Raw genomic sequence first — 14,339 nt, 5'->3', positions numbered from 1 at the left:
AAATTTCGTATATTTTTTTAACCGTGGCCACAATATGGGCTGTAATGCTAACATAAAGAATATGGGCTCCAAAAAACCCGTAAGAATTAGCAAATGGGCTGTAAATTATTTGAAATAATGGCAGATGGGTTCTATGCTATTTTCCACAGATTTGAGGCTTTCCACAGATGGCCTGTATACTATTGGATGTCCATCCAACGGACGTCGTGCTTCTTCAATCTCTGCTCTTCCTGGTCCAGCCGCTCAAACAAGCACCGGCGAGACTGCCTGCTCCCTCCTTCCCGAGGCCGGCTGTGCTGCCGCGCAGGCCTCACCTCCCCACCGTACTCCCATCGCTGGCCTAGCCATCCCTCTACTCACCCACACCTGTTGTTATTCTCCGGTGACGGCAGACGAACCAGTAAACCCTCATACAGTCGTACTCCCCTCCACGTGGGAAACAAAAACAACGGCCGAGTCTTCCCTGCCTCCATGTCGTTCCCTTCCTAGGCCTCGCCGTCGTCCACCGCCCTGGTGCTCTCGGCGTGGCGTGGTCAGTGTGGTCAACGACCGACATGCATCTGAAGTGGACTGTACATGGAGAGGCTGATAGCTAGGTCCACGGCCGCACGCAAGGAAATGCCTCCTTATTACGTGCAAAATAATGATTTCCTCCACCTGACATCTGGGACCCACCGAAGCGGCCTCTGTATTTCGCGAAAAAAATGTTACCGCCGCTGACAGCTCGGATCCACCAGCTATATCTTCGCACGCATGGAAGTGCCTCCTTATTAAGCACAAGAAAATGAATACTCCCCCTGCTAGCTGGGACCCAGTATAGTGGGCCTACTAAGTTGACGGGGATGAAGGGCTTTGTCAACTTAGTCAATATGCACGATTCTAGCTCGACTGACCGTACGATGTCCATCCAACGGCCATAGCGCTTCTTCAACATCTGGTCTTCTTGCACCAGCCGCCCAACCAGCGCCGGTCGTGCCACCCGCTCCTCCCTCCCGTGGCTGGCTGTGCTACCGCGGACGCCTCACCGCCGCCATACTACTCCCACTGCTGGCCAGGCCATCCCTCCACTCCACTCACCCACACCTCCTGTTATTCTGCGGCGACGGCAGCGCAGCCAAACCAGTGAACCCTCGTACTCCTCTGCGCGTGGGCATCCACTTCCGTGTCTTCCCCGGCTCTGCGTCGTCACCTTCCTAGGCCTCATCGTCGTCCACTGCCATGGTGTTGTCGGCACGCCGTGGTCAATGTGGTCAATGACCGAATTCCATCAGAAGAATACTGTACATGGAGACGCTGACAGCTGGGTCCACGGCAGTCGCAAGGAAGTGCCTCCTTATTACGCGAAAAATAATTATTCCTCCACCTGACAGCAGGGACCCACCGGACGGGCCACCAGTATTTTGCGAAAAAAATCGTTTCCCCCTGACTGCTGGGACCCACCGGATGGGCCACCGTATTTCGCGAAAAAAACGTTCTCCCCGCTGTCAGCTCAGACCCACCGGAAGTGCCTCCTTATTACGCACAAAAAAATGAATACTCCCCCGGCTAGCTGGGACCCACCTTGGTGGGAGGCTGACTTGTTTTCCTACTAAGTTGATGGGGACGAAGGGCTTTGTCAACTTAATCAATATGAACGATTCTAGCTCCAGTGACCGTACGATGTCCATCCAATGGCCGTAGTGCTTCTTCAACCTCTGGTCTTCTTGCTCCAGCCGCCCAAAGCAGCGCCGGTCGTGCCGCATGCTCCAGCCTCCCGTGGCCGGCTGTGCTGCCGCGGAGGCCTCACCGCCCCCTACTATTCCCACCGCTGGCCAGGCCCTGCGGCGACGGCAGCCTCACACCACAGCCAAACCAGTGAACCCTCGTACTCCTCTCCGCACGCGCGGGGGCTTCCACTGCCGCGGGTTCCCCGGCTCCCTGTCGTCCCCTTCCTACGCCTCGCCATCATCCACTGCCCTGGTGCTCTCGGCGCGGCGTGGTCAACGTGGTTAAGGAACGACTTCCATCGGACATGGACTGTACGTGGAGAGGCTGACAGCTGGGTCCACGGCCGCAGCAAGGAAGTGCCTCCTTATTACGTGCAAAATAATTATTCCTCCACCTGACAGCGGGGACCCATCGGACGGGCCACCGTATTTCGCCCCCCTGATTGCTGGGACCCACCAGCTACATCATCGCAGGCAAGGAAGTGCCTGACAGTCAGGACCCACCTGGTCGAAGCGTACGTAGCGTTATCATTCTGGTCGCAAACGTGTACGTACATATATACTGGTGGATGTAGAGGCACGCACGTGTTGTAGTAGAGGCGGCTAGGGTGCAAGAAAGAAAATACGGCCACGTATGTGTACATATGGGCGGGGTCTCGAACGCCTACTTGCGCATACGTACGGCGAGGGCTCGTGTACATGGCTGGGTCGGAACGAAGAAACAGCGTCATCGTCGTGTTCATGGGGAGGCAACGTAATGCATGGTCCTGTTCATCGGGAGGGCTTGGACGAAAGAGGCGATGGAAACAAGGCCTGGCGTACCGCACAACAGAGGAAACAGACCTCCTACGGTCGGAACGGGGGTCATGTTGATCGGGAGGGGTGTGGCGTACCGCAAAACGGAGGAAACAGACCTCCTATGGTCGAAACGGGGGTCCTGTTGATCGGGAGGGGTGTGGCATACCGCAAAACGGAGGAAACGGACTTGTGTTGGAGCGCTACGGTCGAAATGGGGGTCCTGTTCATCGGGAGGGGTGTGGCGTACCGCAAAACGGGACTCCATGGGATACTGTTCATCTCCACCGTCGACCCCCTCCAGCCTCCACGAGCTACTGTTCATCCACCGTCGACCTCCTCCAGCCTCCACGGGCTCCTGTTCATCCAGCCTCCACCGCGCGCTACTCCACCGACTACTGTTCAACCACCCCTCCACCGTCTACTGTTCATCCAGCCCTCCACACCATGGGGTCCTGTTCAACCACACCTCCACAGGCACCCCTCCACCGTCTACTGTTCATCCTGCCCTCCACACCACGGGGTCCTGTTCATCCACCCCTCCATAGGCACCCCTCCACCGTCTACTGTTCATCCAGCCCTCCACCACACCACGGGGTCCTGTTCATCCAGAGGCAACGCCACCGCTCACTGTTCATGCAAACCCTCCCGCAACGCTCACTGTTCATCCCATCGATCGGCTTCAGTTAGCAGCAGTAGCCAAGGAATCGCTCGATCGGGTTCAGTTAACAGCCATGATCGATCGCTCGAGTTCAGTAACGCGTAGCCTGCAGTGCAATCGCTCGGGTTCAGCTAGAGCCCAACACGTTGCTCGAGTTCAATTAGAGCCAACGCCTCGCACACACGCGTGTACATGTACGAGAGAAATGCGCATCGCTTGGCCCCCGACCTCCCACCGTAACCGGGAACTCCCCAAAATTTTCCTCCCCCTCGCTTCTACCATGGTTTTTTCCGTCATGGACGGCCCAAAGAATGTCACGCAGCTGCGTCTCCGGCCCGCCCAGGACAAAAAGCCCATTTTCTGTCATGATTTTTTGTCATAGAAGTAGGAGCCCACCACATCTATGATGATACCGGGTTTTGTCACAATTATCGTCATAGAAGTGTCATATGTATGACAGAAAAAAATTTCGTTTGGCCCAAAATGTCACGGATGTGTCTTTTTTTGTAGTGCAAACTTGGCACATTATTACAATCAAACATGGTTCACATCAGTTTTACAATGAAAAATATTCACATCAGGTAACACAGCAATCACAGTATAACTAGCTCCAATGCTTCTCCCAACTTGTTCATCCTGGACCTCACAACAAATCATGAATGAAGGCCAGCATCTGCAAGTTATCAAGCAAAATGGTAAGAACAAGCAAAATGCGAAATTTTTATCATTTAAGCATAGAAAGACAGGGTCAACAACATTTCGATATTTGAAAAATGAACAAGGATTTCAATGTTTGAACAACAAAAAATTGATACAGTAGATCATATGCGGTTTAAATCACCCCCTAAGGAGAGACACGTTGAAACATTCATTTGGCAACATCTGTAGAAATTGAAAATCATAAACATGCAATGTGGAATTTGTATCTCAAAGAAGTATACATACTTATAAGGTTTAATTAGCACAAAGAAGCCAAATGCTAGTAACTCATGATTAGTACACAAGACATGATTCAGCAAAGTAAACAAGAAGGTGGCTATAGTACAAAAGTAAGCTCATCACACAGAATAAATGAGTGGAACTAGAGTACATCCTCTAAATTAGCATGTTCACAAGATTAAAAGTAAGCGCAACATAAGCATATGAGTTTTGTTTGGCACCACCACATCAAACATAGCAATGCCAATGAGAAAAGTTTCCGCATTATTGACATAAGTTTCCTCGGAATCATACTACGCAGAGAAGGGTTCAGCCTCAAGTCTGAACTAGCCTTACATGGTGGAGTACAGACTTTAGTGGCTACATAAACAAGAAGCATCAGCTTAAGTTGCAACCCGCAATAGAAACTTGCAAAAATTGGGCACTTGGGGGTTTGGCAGGAGTACTACCTTGTGGATGTCGCACATGAAGTGTGAGAGGAACAAGAGCACTTCCATCAGGTTATCTGCAGTATTCCACACAGAAAAACATGGCATCTTCAGTACGAATTCAGTCAACCAGAAGAGATGTGCTGAAGTTCGTATGAACTAACTGAACATTACATTGGCGGGAAGATTTACAAGATGGCGATTGCGATGATGATCCGTAGGTGAGGAGCTAGGAGGTGTAGTTGTTGACGGCTCCGGCGACGCGTCAGCCCTTGACGCCCTCCTCGTCCTTGCTGTGAAGGATGGTCGGGACTCGGATGCTGAGCTCCCTGGGCGTCACCTGCTCCCTCTCATTGTAAGTTGTAATCAGGTGCGGGCTCCCTGGGCGATTCATGAAAGGGAAGTTCTCAAGCTTGACAATCTCGTTGTCCGACAAGTCAATCGTGTCAAACTGGTCCTGTTATCAAAAAAGGAACAAAGATAGTTATAAACACAGCTAGAGAAGGACCTAGAGAAACTACAAACAATTCAAAATGAGATTAAAAAACCCTATGATTTCAATTTCAAATCAAGCTAAATGGTTTAAATATTAAGCCATCGGTAATACAAAAATCATAAGAGGTGTGTCACTGATTGTAGAGTCAGTACAAGAAAGTAGGTTGCTAACACAATAACAAGCCACACATAAAATTGTTATGCCCTAGACAACTACATAGAAGAAAGCAAAAGTAACCAGAATGGTAGAGGTGCCCTGATCAAGTATAAAAATACTATTCTGAACCGTAACAACAAAATCACCGCTCTTAGGTGGACACTACACAAAATATGCTCAAACAGTACCCACGTCACGCCAGGATGAATTGTCACAATGTCAAGATCAGTATTTCCCACAAAAGTTGATGATGTTCTGGTTCCATATTTTTCTACCAGTATGAAACAAGGTTGAAAAAAAGAAGACAAATGCAGAACTAGCCAACTGATAGTACAAATCAAAAGGAAAATAAAACAAAGGAACGCAAACCCATAAAGCGTCAAGGTTGAATTTACCACTATGCAGAACCAAATTGCAGGGTTATTCTAGTTCTATACACAAAAGATTTAACATGTTTTCCTACTGGTATTTATAATGTTTTTATTTCGGTCATTTAGAAAGAGGGGAGATGGGGCACAGAACTTTGAGACACTGTTATGAGGTAGTGTCTGATGAAGGTTGCCCATTGGGGCAGCAGCGGTAGCTCCGCCAAATGTAGCAGCAGCACCTCCGACTGGCACAGTGGCAAATGCCGAGAAGAATGTCATGACAAAAGCAACACAGAAGGCTTTTGTGATGGCATACAAGAAAATAGCAGCAATAGGTTAGTGTGGTTTATGTATATTTGCACAGCACATAGCATAATAGATAAACACAGGCCAAGAACCCATAGGCGCCAGAAAACAAAAATCTTTTTAGACAAATGCCTATTCCATGCCATCTGATCTACAGCAGCAAAATTCACTGCACAATAGTTATTTTATAGAACAATGTTACTCCAGCAGTACAATTCACTATACAATAGTTATTTTATAGAAAAATGTTCCTCCATGTGCACCAAAAGCAACCAATGCATCTTTTCACTGAGCTTGCTGGGGAAAAGCAATGATGCTACAGAAGTAGTTCTTGAACTTAATTCGTACTACATGCGCAAAGTAACTGGAGGGAGATTGTCTTCACAATCCCATCCGAGCTTCTGAATCATACAACAGCAGACTAAATGCCACTAAAAGAACATAACAGTGACTTGAAAAGCAATACAGCGGACGGAATTAACATATGCTATTTGCAAATTGGAAAGAGATTGATTGTAGAATCCCATCTGAACTTCTGAACCATGCATACAACATTGAGGCAACCACCGAAAGAACACCGCAATGACTTGACAAGGAGTACTATTTTTTTACAAAATGGAAGGTTAACAACTCTTCATAGGGAAGTAACAGCAGTTAGCAAGATGGAACTTGCACAAAAGTGCAAGAGCTAGCCTAGAAAGTGCAAGAGCTGGCCTTGAATGGTTTTGACACTTCTTGACTGAACCTGAACGCAGTGTAGGGATTAGCAGAGGAGGAGTACGTACATAGAAGATCCATGGCAGCTCTTTCTACCCTCGTGGGCCTCGCTGCAGCCGATGAGCAGGAAGGTCTTGAAGCCGAGGTCGCGGACCTCCCTGTAGAGGCAGAGGCTGGAGGGGATCGTCGGTGCCTCCCCCATCTCCACCCACCGGCCGAACTCCTGGTGGTCGAACAGCTCCAGCCTGCAATCAAACAGCAAATTAACCGTGCGTGTTAATAGCAGGCCCGCGATCTCGGAATGTGACAAGCGTGGGTCGCCCACCCGTATCCGTGCTATGCGTAGTAGGGGAAGTTGGAGAGGAGCGTCTCGTCGATGTCAAAGACCTAGGCGCGGGTGGCGGCAGCGGCGCGGGCGTAGGCGGAGGCCTCCCCGCGACGAGGTCGAGGTCGAAGCGGTAGGCGGGGCCGGTGAGGTATGTGTGCATGTGCGGCACGCAGTCCGGCGGCACGGCGGCCCACGGCGCCAGGTTGTTGGCCTCCCCAGCCGTCCTCCAGCTCACGCACTGCAGGTCCACGACAGTCTCTGTGGACGCGGTGGGTGGCGCGCTCAGGTGGCGGGAGGACCAGGGGTGGGCCGGCGGCGAGGTTGGTGTAGTGACGGGAGGAAGGGGGCGGCGGGTGAGGGGGGCTTGGATTGGATTTGGAGAGAATGGGGGCGGCGGCTGGAGTGGGAGGGGCTGGCGGGGAGAGTGCGACGTCGCTACAGAGAAGATGGCGGGGAGGAAGGGGAGGGGATCGAGAGGAGCTCTGTCAGATCTGGAAGGGGAGAGCAGAGAGCGAGGGAAACAAAGGAGGCGGGGGGTGGATGGAAAATGACCACAGGACAGAGCTAGGGTTTCGGGGATTGTGTGGAAGGGCTGAGGACTGTCGTTGGATCCCGGATCATCCGACGGTGTTTGATGCACGATCTGCGTGACACGTCCATGAACCAATCAGATTACAGTACGATGTTATGACCATCTAAATTGGTCATGGGTGACTAAAATTAACATGTTAAAATCATGTCAGCTATTTTATGACCTGAAAAATTCAAAAAGAAAATGGAAAACCTTCTCATTGTGTAACCAAATGAGAACAAGTTTTCAGGAAAAATAACAAACAAAAAATAAGATAAATATCTTTTAAAAGGTGTCCTGAGAAATGAGTTTTTTTGCAAAAAAAACATTTTCCATTTTTCGAGTGTCTAAAATGTGTTTTTTGTGAAGGACCTATCATATATTTGTTGTAAAATTGTACCAAATCAATTTTATAGAATATTAGGCCATGTTTAATGCACAATTAACCAAATGGTTGGGTGTAAAAAGTTTTGATCCACCTCTAGTGAAAAAGACAAATTTTCGCCAATTCAGTAGGAAGCGGGTCAAATTTGAACTGCAGCTGACTCATAGTTTGCTATTTATTTTTTCCAAAAATCATTTCTAGGTACATAAGTATCTATTTAATCAGAGAAACATTAAAAGTTTTCCAAGATTCAACCACTAGTTAGGGACGGTCAAGCCCACCGTTTTGAGCGCATTTTGAAACGGGCATAAAAAATTCAAAAACAAAAATCAAAAAATTGGAAAACTTTCGCATTGTGTCATTATATGTGACCAAGTTTCCAGGAAAAATAATGAACTTGTAATACGGTAATTATTTTAAAAAAGTGTTCTTAGAAATGAGCTATCATGCATGAAGATTCATGGCTTTCAAGCCAAATGATCAATCTTATGGCCACATTCATGGCATAGTTTGTTCAAATGATCTCATATCATGCACAAAGGTGCATCTTGGAATTCCAAACAATGTTTGCTAAGGAAGTTTATATTTTCTTTGCACGAAAAATTCATTTTCCATTTTCTGAGTGCCCGAAATAAGTTTTTTTTGTGAAGGACCTACCATATATTTGTTGCAAAATTGGACCAAATCAATTTTCTAAAATACTAGGCCATATTTAATGCAAAATTGACCAAATGGTTGGGTGTCAAAAGATTTGATCCACCTCTGGTGAAAAAGACAAATTTCCGTCAATTCAGTAGGAAGCGGTTCAAATTTGAACTGCACCTGACTCATAGTTTACTCTTTATTTTTTCCAAAAATCATTTCTAGGCACATAAGTATCTATTTAATCAGAGAAACATCAAAAATTTCCAAGATTCAAGCACTAGCTAGGAACGGTCAAGCCCATCGTTTTGAGCGCATTTTGAAACGGGCGTAAAAAATTCTAAAAAATTCAAAAAATGGGAAAACCTTCGCAGTGTGTCATTATATGCGACCAAGTTCCCAGGAAAAATAATAAACTTGTAATACGACAATTATTTTAAAAAGTGTTCTTAGAAATGAGCTATCATGCGTGAAGATTCATGGCTTTCAAGCCAAATGATCAATCTTATGGCCACATTCATGGCATAGTTTGTTCAAATTATCTCATATCATGCACAAAGGTGCATCTTGGAATTCCAAACAATGTTTCCTAAGGAAGTTTACATTTTGTTTGCACAGAAAATTCATTATCCATTTTCCGAGTGCCCGAAATGAGTTTTTTTTGTGAAGGACCTACCATATATTTGTTGCAAAATTGGACCAAATCAATTTTCTAAAATACTAGACAATATTTAATGCAAAATTGACCAAATGGTTGGGTGTCAAAAGATTTGATACACCTCTGGTGAAAAAGACAAATTTCCGCTGATTCAGTAGGAAGCGGCTCAAATTTGAACTGTAGCTGCCTCATAGTTTGCTATTTTTTTTCAAAAATCATTTCTATGTACATAAGTATCTATTTAATCAGAGAAACATCAAAAGTTTTCCAAGATTCAACCACTAGTTAGGGACGGTCAAGCCCGCTGTTTTGAGCGCATTTTGAAACAGGCATAAAAAATTCAAAAACAAAAATCAAAAAATTGGAAAACCTTCGCATTGTGTCATTATATGTGACCAAGTTTTCAGGAAAAATAATGAACTTGCAATACGGCAATTATTTAAAAAAAAGTGTTCTCAGAAATGAGTTATCATGCGTGAAGATTCATGGCTTTCAAGCCAAATGATCAATCTTATGGCCATATTCATGGCATAGTTTTTTCAAATGTTCTCATATCATGCACAAAGGTGCATCTCGGAATTCCAAACAATGTTTCCTAAGGAAGTTTACATTTTCTTTTCACGGAAAATTCATGTTACATTTTCCGAGTGCCCAAAATAAGTTTTTTTGTGAAGGACCTACCATATATTTGTTGCAAAATTGGACCAAATCAATTTTCTAAAATACTAGGCCATATTTAATGCAAAATTGACCAAATGGTTGGGTGTCAAAAGATTTGATCCACCTCTAGTGAAAAAGACAAATTTCCACCGATTTAGTAGGAAGCGGGTCAAATTTGAACTGCAGGTGCCTCATAGTTTGCTATTTAATTTTTCCAAAGATCATTTCTAGGTACATAAGTATCTATTTAATTAGAGAAACATCAAAAGTTTTCCAAGATTCAACCACTAGCTAGGAACGGTCAAGCCCGCCGTTTTGAGCGCATTTCGAAACAGGCATAGAAAATTCAAAAAAATCAAAAAATTGGAAAACCTTCGCATTTTGTCATTATATGTGATCAAGTTTCCAGGAAAAATAATAAACTTGTAATACGGCAATTATTTTAAAAAGTGTTCTCAGAAATGAGTTATCATGCGTGAAGATTCATGGCTTTCAAGCCAGATGATCAATCTTATGGCCACATTCATGGCATAGTTGTTCAAATGATCTCATATCATGCAGAAAGGTGCATCTTGGAATTCCAAACAATGTTTCATAAGGAAGTTTACATTTTCTTTGCATGGAAAATTCATTTTCCATTTTCTGAGTGCCCGAAATGAGTTTTTTTGTGAAGGACCTATCATATATTTGTTGCAAAACTGGACCAAATCAATTTTCTAAAATACTATGCCATATTTAATGCAAAATTGACCAAATGGTTGGGTTTCCAAAAATTTGATCCACCTCTGGTGAAAAAGACAAATTTCCGCCGATTTAGTAGGAAGCGTCTCAAATTTGAAGTGCAGCTGCCTCATAGTTTGCTATTCATTTTTTCCAAAATCATTTCTAGGTTCATAAGTATATATTTAATCATAGAAACATCAAAAGTTTTCCAAGATTCAACCACTAGCTAGGAACGGTCAAGCCCGTCGTTTTGACCGCATTTTGAAACAGGCAAATTAAAAAAAACAAAAAATTAGAAATCCTTCTCATTGTGTCATTATATGTGACCAAGTTTCCAGGAAAAATAATAAACTCGTAATACACAATTATTTTAAAAAATTGTTCTCAGAAATAAGCTATCATGCGTGAAGATTCATGGCTTCCAAGCCAAATGATCAATCTTATGGCCACATTCATGGCATAGTTTGTTCAAATGATCTCATATCATGTACAAAGGTGCATCTTGGAATTCCAAACAATGTTTCCTAAGGAAGTTTACATTTTCTTTGCACGGAAAATTCACTTTCCATTTTCCGAGTGCCCGAAATGAGTTTTTTTGTGAAGGACCTACCATATATTTTTTGCAAAATTGGACCAAATCAAATTTCTAAAATACTAGGCCATCTTTAATGCACAATTAACCAAATGGTTGGGACTCAAAAGATTTGATCCACCTCTGGTGAAAAATAAAAATTTCCGTCAATTCAGTAGGAAGCGGGTCAAATTTGAACTACAGCCTCCTTATAGTTTGCTCTTTATTTTTTCCAAAAATCATTTCTAGATACATAAGTATCTATTTAAGCATAAATACATGGTTAGGTGGTGATACGTCGAGGTTCGGACGGTGGCCCACGGCCCCAACTCCATAGCGCGTACACTCGCATGCCCGCCGCGTGGTCACCGCGTGACCATGGCGTTGCCATGCGTTTTGGGCAGCCTAGGCATGTCTAGTAGGTTGGGCACTCCCCAGGTAGATGCTATGAAGAAAATAACGACAGAATAATCTCACGAGGAGACCGAACTATGCTCAAACATGAATTAGCAACCAAATGTTTGATTAGCGGTACGGGAAATTCTCAAGGCGAATGGTCCTGTGTTTTGGGTGAGGATGATCATCTACTAGGGAGACTGTCTTGGCAAATTTTCAGCTCAAATGGAGGAGTTTGGATGGCACTTGCTTTACAAAGTATCACATCGGGCAAAAATATGGATGTTGAAGCTGGGCTCAAATGGATAGGTGGATTGAGCTGAAATTTTGTGGAGTATGGTAGTTTGGGCATAGTAAAGCATTGTATTAAAATTATACCATTTGGATAATCCTAGCTTGTACTTCCTTCACAAAGCTTCTTTGTGGATAGAAACTTTAGAAATTTGTTGAGGAAGATTTAATAGGCAAATGGAGCTGAATATTGGAATGTGGCAATGATTTGTATATGTAAGATGTCACAAAAAGTTTGAGGACAATACGAGGTGTCTAGATAGCACTTGCTTTGCAATGTGCCAATTTGGACACAAAATAGAAATTGAAGTCGGTCTTACATAGATGATTGGATTATGCTGAAATTTGGTGTAGGGGGTTTCTATAGTCAGGGCAATGTCCTGGTAAATTTTTAGCAACTATAAAGCAATATAAAATGTAGTTGCTTCACAAACTAAAAATATTACCAGAAACAAAGATTCGATGGTGATCTCACATATATTCTTATAGAGCTAAACTTTTGTGTAGAGCTATGAATTTGGCATATAGAATATGTGGCAAAAATTCAACTCATTACAATATTCCTATCTTTTACTTCCTTCACAATGCTTCTAGGTGGACAAAAACTTTGGAAATTTGCCAAGGAAGATTTACTTGGCAAATGGAGCTGAATTTTGTCATGAGGCAATGATTTGGATAGGAAAGAGTGCCTAAAATTTTTGAGGGCAATCAAGAATATATAAATAGTACTTCCTTAACAAAGTGATGTTCTGAACAGAATAGGAAAATGAATATTGTTGAATTATATTTGAACTAGGCAAGGAAGTATTTTTACGTATTTGACGAAGATATGGCCCAAAGAATTTATGAGATTGTTTTGGGAATTTTGGGAATGACATAAATATAGGTTGCTTGACAACCTAGGGCAAAAAATGACACATGGACATGGCACAGAGGCAAAACTGATGAGGTGGCGCCTAGTCATAGCAATCCACCACAATTTACAAGGTTATGACCATCTATATTGGTCGTGATCAGCTGGAAATAAGGTAGCGGATCAATGCTGTCTGATTTATGACCATTTCATGTATGGAAATTATGACCTTTATGGCAAAAATGGTCGATATAGTTGAGGGTTTGGAGCCCGCCGGGCAGCTTTTGACCAATTGGTCTCAAATGGTCGTAGATCTATGACCAATTCTTCCAGGGTCACTGACATAAGGTCACTAGTTGACATATTTCTTGTAGTGAGTGTTATTGAAAATATTTATGCTAAATCTTTGAGGGAATCCAAGTGTTTGATTGAAGAGTTGGACAAGGATGACAAAACTTAGATCCTTGCTATATGCCTAGCTAAGGGCGTAAAACTATAGTGCTTGTTGGGAGGCAACCCAATGAATAAATTTTATTTTTTCTTTTTGCTTCCTATTCTTGAGTGTTAGCACAATTATACTACTGTTATGATTGCGTTTTTATGTTTTAATTAGTGTTTGTGACAAGTTAAGCCTTTAGGATCTTCTTGGGCAATAGTTATTTGATCTTGCTGGAAAAAACAGAAAGTTTGCGCTCACGAAATCAATTTTAATTTTTACCAGAGAGCGATAAAATACCCATTCCACTTGCAGTAGATCAATATACAAATTTCTCAGGTCGTCCTAATTTTTCAGAGTTTTTGGAGTTATAGAAGTATTCAAAATAGTCAGATTGCTACAAAATGTTTTGTTTTGACAGATTCTGTTTTCTTTGTGTTGTGTGCTTATTTTGATGGCTCTATGGTTTTCTTTGATGAGTTTTTGCCATAGAAAAGTTGGAATACAGTAGATATAATACAAAAACAAAATATGAATTGGTTTTATACAACACTTATAGTAGTGGTTTATTATTCTTTTACTAACGGATGTCACGAAGGCTTTGTTGAGTTTTGTGTGATTGAAGTTTTCAAGTTTTGGGTTATCTTACAATGGATGAAGGAAGGATGTAAGAGCCTAAGCTTGGGGATGCTTCGGCATCCCAAGCTATTATCCAAGCATGAGCAAGAAACTAAGCTTGGGGATGCCCCCGAGTGGCACCCCCGCTTTCTTCCAACAACTATCGATATTTTACTCGAGACTATATTTTTATTCATCACATGATAGGTGTTTTGCTTGGAGCATCTTGTATGATATGTGCCTTTGCTTGTTTTATTTTGTGTTTTAAGTTATCAATCCTTGTTGGACACACCCATTTGAGAGAGCCAAAATTAAGTCATGACTTGTTAGAATTGCTCTCTACGCTTCACTCAAATCTTTTATGAGCTAGGACTTACTCTAGTGCTTCACTTATATCTTTTTTAGCATGGTATGCTTTGTTATTTTTGAAGAAATGCTCTCTTGTGTCACTTAGATTTGTTTGAGATTTATTAATGTTTTGAAGAAATTCTCTCTTGCTTCACTTAAATTATTTTGAGAGAAAGAAAATTTGTTATGCTCATGATCTTCACTTATATTTGGTTGAGCTTATGAAAAGCAACACATGAAAATTAGTCCCAAAGTGATAGATATCCAAGAAGGATAAAGAAAAATAA

At 43.2% G+C, this 14,339-nt stretch overlaps 1 pseudogene; it reads right to left on the bottom strand.

Annotated features, from left to right (window-relative positions):
• Window positions 1-3,805: 3,805 nt before the first annotated feature.
• LOC125536929 overlaps window positions 3,806-14,339 on the bottom strand; it is a 66,531-nt pseudogene continuing 55,997 nt past the window's right edge.

The sequence above is a fragment of the Triticum urartu genome, chromosome 2 (genome assembly GCF_003073215.2).
Source record: "Triticum urartu cultivar G1812 chromosome 2, Tu2.1, whole genome shotgun sequence".
In the NCBI taxonomy this organism is placed as follows: domain Eukaryota; kingdom Viridiplantae; phylum Streptophyta; class Magnoliopsida; order Poales; family Poaceae; genus Triticum; species Triticum urartu.
Note: the sequence above shows the minus strand (reverse complement) of the source record. Positions and strands in the feature narration are given on the sequence as shown.